We start from the raw sequence: 9356 nt of genomic DNA, 5'->3' as shown, positions 1-9356 counted from the left end.
TGAGGTCCTAGTGCAAACACCTTGTCCTAGCTAGTCACTCTAACCTTATTATCCCATGGCATGCCTTTACAGTCTCAAACACAATGACGCACATACAAACTATCTAAAGCTCTATGTTAGCTTTGAAGTAAAGCTTCATGTGATTAGACGGTTACTTACATAACAAAAGTGTGTATTTTGTTTGTGTTTTTTTAAAAGTTTTTTTTTGCTTCTTTTGTGAAATGAAGAGTGATAAGCTACCACCCCAAGGAGACCAAAGCAATGGCCCAGTGACTCCTGCCAATGATGTTAAGAACCACTAAGAGCCTCCGACAACGATGGTTTATTAGTGAAGCAAAGACACAAGGTTCCACCCTATGAGAAATCAAGGCATCAGTCTTATGGTACCATTGCTAGTTTTCCAAAGACCTACCAGGATTCCACATGGCGATGGCTATCTTCTTAGTCATGTTTTTTATTTTTTTGGGATTTTTTTTGTTCTTTTTTACTCACGCACTACGTAGAGACTAGAATATAGCTAAAGATGGTTTAATAAATGTAAAATGGAGGACCTGGCATACTTTATCTTTAGATACAAAATCGTAAGACTAGGATGATTTAAAAGAAAAGATGTTAGCATTAATATTAATCTTGGAAGCTACTAAGAGAAAAAAAAACCAATCAAGTGTAATGCAAATATGCTCTCCAAAGGGAACAATTAAAGTATAGAATTGCAAAAGAGAGATGTATGAAGAGCTAGTTTTGAATGCACCTGTTAATTTGAAGCTCGCGAAGTCATTGCTTATCCTTTTGCTCTTAATCTTGGTGAAAGACTTGGTAGCTTCTTGTCAAGAATGAAGATTTTTGTGTAGGTGTCTGTTGTTGTAGAAGACTTTGTTGTTGCATCATGATAAACTTATAAAAATCCTCAAGAAAAGCTCTGCACATGTTGATTGCTAAGACACCCTCTTGGAGTAAGGTGTCTTAGAAGGTTTTAAGGAAGATGAAACTATCTCATTGGGTCATCACCTCAAGTTTTTCCTTTACAAGTGCTATGTTGAGAAGGCCTAGGTGATGGTACACATGTGAGTACTTGATAAGTACTTACATCCAACTAAAGAGGTGGCAATGTGCTTACATAAGAGTGAATTTGGCGTAGGCACTCTTCATGATGTATTGGCATGTGTTGCACTAAAGAGTTGGAGTTGAGTATCATGAGTTGATGCTCTGATGGGTGAAGAAGCCTCTTGGCAAGCAGGTCTATGTATTGTTGATGTTGAAGCATGGTTTGACTCTCCCATTCTTGAGCTATGTTGTACCCTCAAAATATTTTTAGGTAGCCAAGTTTGGAGAGGTGGGGATGTTGTAGACACATCCAGAAGTGCCTTTTCCTTGTCTACTCTCAGTGAAGCAATTGCTACTGATGGTGGAGTTGTCACTGTCTCTGTTCAAATAGGTCTCCTCTTCTGTGATTTGGACATTGGGGCACATTGGTTATGGTCATTGATGAAGAAACATTGATGTACTTAGGTTGGGTCAAGATGGTAGTTTGCTTTTGCTTAGGGACCCAAGTCCAAGAATTGCCTTTATAAAATCCTTGTGCTTGTAAAAGCTCCTTTTGGATCCACTAAGAATTAGTTTGTAGCCTTGACCTCCTCCATTTGCTGCTATATTTCTCTTACTTCTTGTAAGCTTTGATTTTGATGGAGAGGAGTGAATGGTTGGATAAACTGTCAGAACTTCTTGGAAAATCTTCTCCATGGTAAATTCATATGTGGACTCTACAGCACGTATTGGTTTTCGTTTATGAGCTCTTTAATTCTTATTTTTTGGAGTAGTCGATGGAGAAGTTGAGGTTGAAGAATCTTACATTCACAATGGTGTAGAGGGGTTTGAGCAACTAGCTTCAAATTCACTTGTTGACAAATCTCCCTTCTTGTGATCATCCTTGAGAGCTAGCAACTTCACTGAAGGTTGCATAAAGACCAGAGTTTTGTAGTTAGGATGTTCTACCATATGTTCAATCTCTTTTGCAGAGTCACTTTTACCTTTTGCACTTGTCAACCAATTGTAACCAAGGGTGATTAGCCCTTTGAAGTTACCTTTAGGCAAGACTAGGAAGTCTCCACAACAAGATGCTCATTATCACAATAGGTGTCAATTTTTAACAAACCAAGCACTTTTGTATTTTTCTTCGCTACCCCCCTCACTCTAGCTTCTTGCTCCACTCACTCTTCTTCACTTGGTTCAAGCTCGGGTTTTCCTAGCTGTACCAAGCAACAAAAGAGATCAAGTTGTGCATGGCTTCCCCATCAATCAAAGCATTAAATAGCACTTTCCCATAGGGGCTAGCCAGTTCCATCAAAGCATTAAATAGCACTTTCCCATAGGGGCTAGCCAGTTCAATGGATTTTCTTTTTGGTTCCAGAGCTATCGTAGCTAAAACCACAGCTTTTTCAACACATGAAGTAGCAGCTTTTGGAATAATCTCACTCGTGTGATTAGAGTGCCAAGATGTGGCAACATTGCAATAGTTTTCCAAAGATGTGGTCATGGCCATGGTTTCACTAGCTAGAGGAACATATGGATCACTAGCTAGGATTTGATTTGGAGCTCTATTCATGATTATGTTAGATGGTTCTTGGACATTTTCTTGCTTTTGTGGAGCAGTTGATGGCTTTGTAAAAAATCCTAGGAATGTCATGCTAGATGCAATTCGTGAATTGGCTAATGGCTTTTCCCCTTGCTTAGAGGCTTGAGCAACTATAGGTGCATTTGCCTTTGACAACTCTTGAGATTTCTTGGCACGAGTAATAATTTTTTTCTCTTTTCTCATTTCTTCCACCACAGAGTGATCTAGTCCTAGCATCATCAAATGAAGACTTGGTTTGATTCCAAGGTCTTTGATGGCTACTTCCATAAGTGTTTGCCAAACCAAAGGATAGCATTTCTTGGTGAAAAGATCCAGAAGCATGTTTGTTGCGATGTTATACTCCCAATCTTGTCCCTTTAGAATTCCTTCCATCCATGTGCTCAAGGGCCTTTGTGAAGTTTACTCAGGATTCATTTCTATGGTACTAATGGTCTCTTTTTGAATAGATATAGAGGTTGAAGTAGGTGATTAAGGAGACTTTGGGCTATCTTTAGGGGAAGTTGTTATGTTCACTAAAGAGTCCAAAGAGCCAATAGAACTGGCATTTGAGCACCTAGCACAAGCAATCGATCCTCCTTGTGGGTTCATGGTGGAGTTTTCAGTTGAGCTAGGCATATCATTCATTTTCATAACTTGAGCTAGGAAATTCACTCTCCTTGGCTGCCATAACCACACTGGTGAGTGATGAGCATCTTGTTGCCATCCCCCTCATGTGGAGGCATATTTGGAGCTTGTTTTTCTGGAAAGCCTGGTGGTGGCATGATAGAAGTAGCATGTGATGGGTTTGTCACTTGATGTTCTTCTTGCAATAAGGTGTGATGTTCTTTCATGGTAGAAGACTTAATTGGCATCGAGGTTTCTTGAGTAGAGATCACAATGTTTAGTACCTTTCATATAGCCACAAGTGTTTGATTAATGCACTCAAGGTGTGGCTCCATTCCCATAGCTTGGAAGCTCGTTGAGATAATCTCATGCCAAAATAGATGATGAGATTGCTTGTTGAGTAGGTCCATTAGCATATTAGTTTTGATGTTGCATTCCCACTCTACTCCCTTGAGGGTTCCATCAATCCATTTGTCTAAAGGTTTGGTGGACTCTCCAATGAGTTTGCCAGTTTGGGGAAGGCTCTATTTGTATAGATTTTGAGTTTGAACAAGATGGCATGAAAGTTTCTAAGCCTTTAGTAGATATGGGTGCTATGCTGTCCAATAGAGAGCTTGAAATACAAGGAGAGCTAGAGTTAGGTTGATATAGGCTAAATAAAGGTCACATGCATATGAAATGAATGCTATGCAATGCAGACCATGATCTAAATCCAAGCCCATGTCTTTTCATTGCAAAGAGAGTGTAGCTTCACTAAGGGAGACACCGTTTACAAACATATGCAAAAGATGTTTTGAACGAGATAGTTGATGGAGGTGCTTGTGCGTGCTTAAGGTGGAGCTTGGTGGATGTTTTCTTGCTTTTGTTTTTTTTGTTTCTCTTTTTTTTTCTTTGGTTATGCTACAACAAAGAAGGGGGGGGTTGACGGTGTTTTATTTTTTGTTTTGTTTTTCTTCTTGCACTTTTTTTTAATGTTGTTGAGAGAGGGAAAATGGACAAAAATGCTAAATTTACAACATTAAATGTTGTGCAAAAATCCAGTGATGTCTTGTGATCTGGCTGATTGGTTGTTGCTACTCGACTTGTTTTGCTCTGGTGACCATGATGCTGGCTGACCCATGGGACTAAATGACACATTATGAATCACGAGGGATCTAAGGCTGAAAAGAGGCGTCGCGATCTTGCCTAATCTAGACCATCGGATTCCCATCGGGCAAGTGAACAAGGGGTGAACTTAGGGTGAACTAGGGGTGAACTTATGAGGGGTGAACTCAAGGTATACCATGGGGATTTTTGGGACTTCGAAAATTTTTGAGGGGTTTAGCTCAATGCAAAAGAGGATTCGAACTTGGAACTAGCGGCTTAAGCTTTCAACATCTAACTACTATGCTATACTTTCCAATAGGTTGTGGAGAGTGTTTTTAAATTTAAATCTTGATATTTTGTTCCCTAGTTCACTTTCTTGAAGAAAAATGTTTCCCTAGTTCACTTTCTTGCCAAAAAAGGTCTCCCTAGTTTACCCACCTCGACTTTACCCAAAGTTCACTCCTAGTTTACCCCTCAACCATTTTTCACTTGGGACTCCAACAGTGTTGATCAAATCTCGATCGCGACGCCTCTTTCTTCCAACCATAGATCCCTCTTGATTCATGATGTGTCACTTAGTCACATGAGGCCCCGACTGCAGCCCTTGAGCATTAAATGTTGGCTGATTGAAGGTGTTGGCAGAGCTAAGTGGCAGGGAGGGAAGCAGTACCTTAAACGAGATTAAAAGATAGATATAAAACCTAACCGTATTCTTTTAATAAGAAGGTGTCTAGTATGTTAGTAGCCTTTAAAACAAGCCATAACTCTCGACCCTTGTGTGTTCATCCCTCACAAAGATATTAGCTATATATAATCTATCTTGCACTCTGTGTGTGTGTGTGTGTGTGTGTGTCGGTGTCCCCCCCCCTTCTCTCTCTCTCTCTCTCTCTCTCTCTCTCTCTCTCTCTCTCTCTCTCTCTCTCTCTCTCTCTCTCTCTCTCTCTCTCTCTCTCTCTCTCGACCTCTATAGTTCAATAGAGGTTAGCAATGCCATAGGAATCTTGGGTTAGGATTCCCTTAATCTTCGAGAGGGATTCCCTTAATCTAAGTCTGAAAGTGCCAACAAGCTTGTGAAAACTCCTTTAAGCAATGGCAAAGTCATTATGAGTAAACAATTTCTTGATTATCATCTAGAATCTTTAACATTTAATCCCATTAATGCAATCTTTGTTGTAAAAAATTATAGACATTGATGTAGGTTGTATCACTACATTCTTTTGATGGATGTTTTTTGAGGTAAATGCTACATATCTATGAAATAGAAATGTTCAAGTATCTATTGTTATGTGAACTTGGTCTAATACAAGAATCAAGCAAGACAATCAATAGTCTCTATAGGAAATCCAAAGTTGCATGTGTATCTCCAACTTTGAAACCAAAAAGCATCATGGATTATAGCAAATGTCAAAGAAAATATAACACATAAAAAAAGCTCATATGGTAGATTTCAAAGGTATCCAGGTTGATAAAACTTCCAAAAGTCTATGACAATGATGTTACCTTTGAGATTTCCAATAGTGGGCTATGTTATTGAAATGGAATGGACCACAAGTATGATGGGCATTTATGGACCAAGCTAGAAACCTGGAAATGTAAATTTTATAAGGGAGTGTCATATAAGTTATTTCTTTATTGTTTTGGAGTGTTTGCACAAAACACATCCATAGTATATGTACTAAGGCTCTCATAACCATACATGTGTTAGAGAAAGTCTTGTGCATGCATTAGGTTTATAGGCTGACATTGCTAGAAAACTGGATTGACATGAAAGAAGCTTACGACATACAAAGAACCACGTGGATATTATGTTGCATATTATGTCATGCTCAATGATAAGACATTAACATGGACACATGTTGGTTAGCACATGCATGGGGTTCAAACAAAGCGTCTCCTTAATAAGACCAAGGCCATGGTTGAAATGGTCATTATAGCTATAATATAAGAATTAAACTAAGGAGAGTAAAATTGTGTATAGCCAAAGATATAGTATTGAACTCATAAGGAAGGGAAGGGATCCTTGGACACATTATTGGTGGCATTAAGTAGATAAATATGTTAGAGGAGCTCAATCCTCTCGTTTGAAAACAAGGGGTAAGTTAGGTCCATTGCTGCTGCTGCCCAAGCAAGGAAAGGACCATTAACATGATCGTTTTGTTGTGAGATGATTTGTTACAACTAAAGAGGGACAATACCCACCACATGAAATTTTTCATAGAAGTAAGGAAATGATTAAAAATATTGCTTTTTTAAAAAATGTCAACCAAAAGTCCAACCTCTTGGGGGTTGATCTTGTAAATAGAATGAGATGTTTTCTCAACATATGTTATATATATTATATATAACATATTTTATATATATTATAGATATATTTTACATATGAACTATATGAATTAGAAATTTAAGACCTTCTTCAAGAGTAATTAGTGCGATTCTTGGAAGGAAAGCAATTTATATGGTCTTCAATATGATGTATAATGCTTTTCATTTGGCTACCTGAGTTGAGAACCCCAAGATTTAAAAATTAGCTCCAAAACAAGCTACACATGAATGTTAATTATGTGTTATACATCAGCTTTTCCAAATTTTGAGCAATTGTTTTGAGAAACGTCTTGATGTTTTCTTGGCAAGAGGCCTAGCATGCATACATCCAAAATTCATGCCACATTATGTATGGCCATGGTCCAATGATGTATCAAAAGCTAGCTACCACAACAACAAGCCTTGTATATATGGGTAGATACATGCAATGCGAACCCACTTAAGTTGGGCAGTTGGGTAAAGCCTCTTTGAGTATCTACAACTTTTGATAATGTGAATAGGGGAATTCAATCATTTCTCAAGTGCAAAGCTTTCTTCTTCTCTTGAGCTCTTACCTTTTGTAGGATGGATGCTTATGTGTGGATGGAGTATGTTAAGTTTGGATGCTTACATGCGTGAGTGAGATAGTGATTGAGCATGATTGGAGAAGAAGGTGGTTCAAGCTTTCTAGCTTAACCATGGTCCTTTGGAAGGATTACTTAGTTGATAAGAGAGTAGAGGAAGGGCTCAAATAAGAGGGATGGCATACCTCTTGGCCTCTTTAGCCTCTCCAATAGGGACTTCCATGATCTAAGACAAGTGGTGTAACTATGGTACTAGAACTATGGTTCCTTTTTAGAAAGAAAGAAGGTTCTTAATACATGAACAATCATTGTGTACTCTGCTATATCCAAGTACCCGTCCATAGAATTGGTCTAATTCAAAATTTACTTCTCCAAGTTCTAATTCAAAATTACTTCTCCAAGGTCATTTCCTTCTCCTTAGAATGGATCTGGTTGTTGTGACCTATGGAGTGCTTCTTTAACATCATTATCCAGTGCTTCCACTTTAGGTGCAATATTCTAATCTTGACAAACATGTCTCATGATTTCTTTCTTTAAAAAAAACTATATTCACATCAAAATGTTCCAATGATTACGTAACAAAACTCCTTGAAGATAAGAAAATGCTTCTTTTATTCCTTTAAAGTGTATTACATTGTGCCCAAGGCAAATCCCAATCCCTAGAGCCAAAAAGTGAAAAATTATGCGACTGGCATATGATTACAGATTTTCTAGGTGCAAGATATAGACTGAGATGGTTAAATCTAGCTAGGTATTTATCTAAGATAAAGATGCTTCTACCCCACGAATCCTATATTCTTTTACATAATTCATACTTTCCATAATCATGGGTAGACTCAAGTTTGAATTATAATACGAAAGATAGTCTATATCCACCTCCAAAGTAAATTCCTCTTCATCTTTTGTACACTAATGTCATCACATGTACAAGGGTGTACATGCGTTAGTAAGATTGAGACCGAAGTAATATACCCTACAACTGAGAGAGTAAGTAGCATCCATTACTCTAACAATCACCGCATGTTCAAATGCAACCTAATGTCCTATCATTCAAGAGTGGAAGGTAAGTTCTAGGCCATATGGCATTTTTTATTCACACATTTAAAAGATAAAATTTACAAATACATAAGTCAAACAACATCTCTTTATTCCAAAAGTTTGTTTAAGTACAATCAAGTATACCATCAAGCCATCAATGGTCATGTCTTGCTCCATGGAGTGGCGATACATATATGGATAGACATGCCATAGAAAACATGCTCAAAGGCCCATCTGGTAATCAAAATACTTTGGCAAGAAATAAAGTTCCTAAGAATCCTATAAATATGAAGATAAACTCTAAGATCACATCATAGGGATCCATAAAGATCCTAATACTTATATGACATCCATTTGTATAAGTATTATTGTGAGAGTAACGTTCTCTACCAACCTCTCATCCTAGTTGCATAGTGTCGTCACTATCACGAGAGCCATATATGTCTTCGGTCTACCTTAGTTGGAAAATAGATGTGTTGAAAGTGTTTTCAAGGCAACTTGATTTGAACAATGAATTGATGACAGGAGATGCTCAAAGGTGAATGTTGTCCTTAGTCAAAGTCCACGATAGGTGTGATCTCGTCTCATCAGTTGTTTCATCGAAAAGAGAGAGCTAATAAAAGACTATAAGTTTCAATTTAACATCACAAATCATGTGTCAAAATCACATTCTAAGATCATACACTCAATTCTTAACTTGGTGCAGCTTTATATATATATATATATATATATATATATATATATATATGTATGTATGTATGTATGTATGTATGTATGTATGTATGTATGTATGTATATGCAATATATACATGTGTGTGTGTGTGTGTGTGTGTGTGTGTGTGTGTGTGTTTGTGTGTAGATATGTAAATATATACACATTTATTTATTTATTTATATTTAAATATTTTTACTTATACATCTATATTTAAGTGGATATATAATTTTTTATATTTTAATATTTATATTTATAATTATGTGTATACATATATATACAAACATAAATATATATACATATTTATATTTATATTTATATTTATATTTATATTTATATATGCACATGTGCACACACACACACACACACATATATACACATGTATATATTTATTTATTTG

The sequence above is a fragment of the Cibotium barometz genome, chromosome 5 (assembly GCF_041138505.1).
Source record: "Cibotium barometz isolate CiBa-2024 chromosome 5, ASM4113850v1, whole genome shotgun sequence".
NCBI classification, from domain to species: domain Eukaryota; kingdom Viridiplantae; phylum Streptophyta; class Polypodiopsida; order Cyatheales; family Cibotiaceae; genus Cibotium; species Cibotium barometz.
This window is presented reverse-complemented; position numbering follows the sequence as displayed.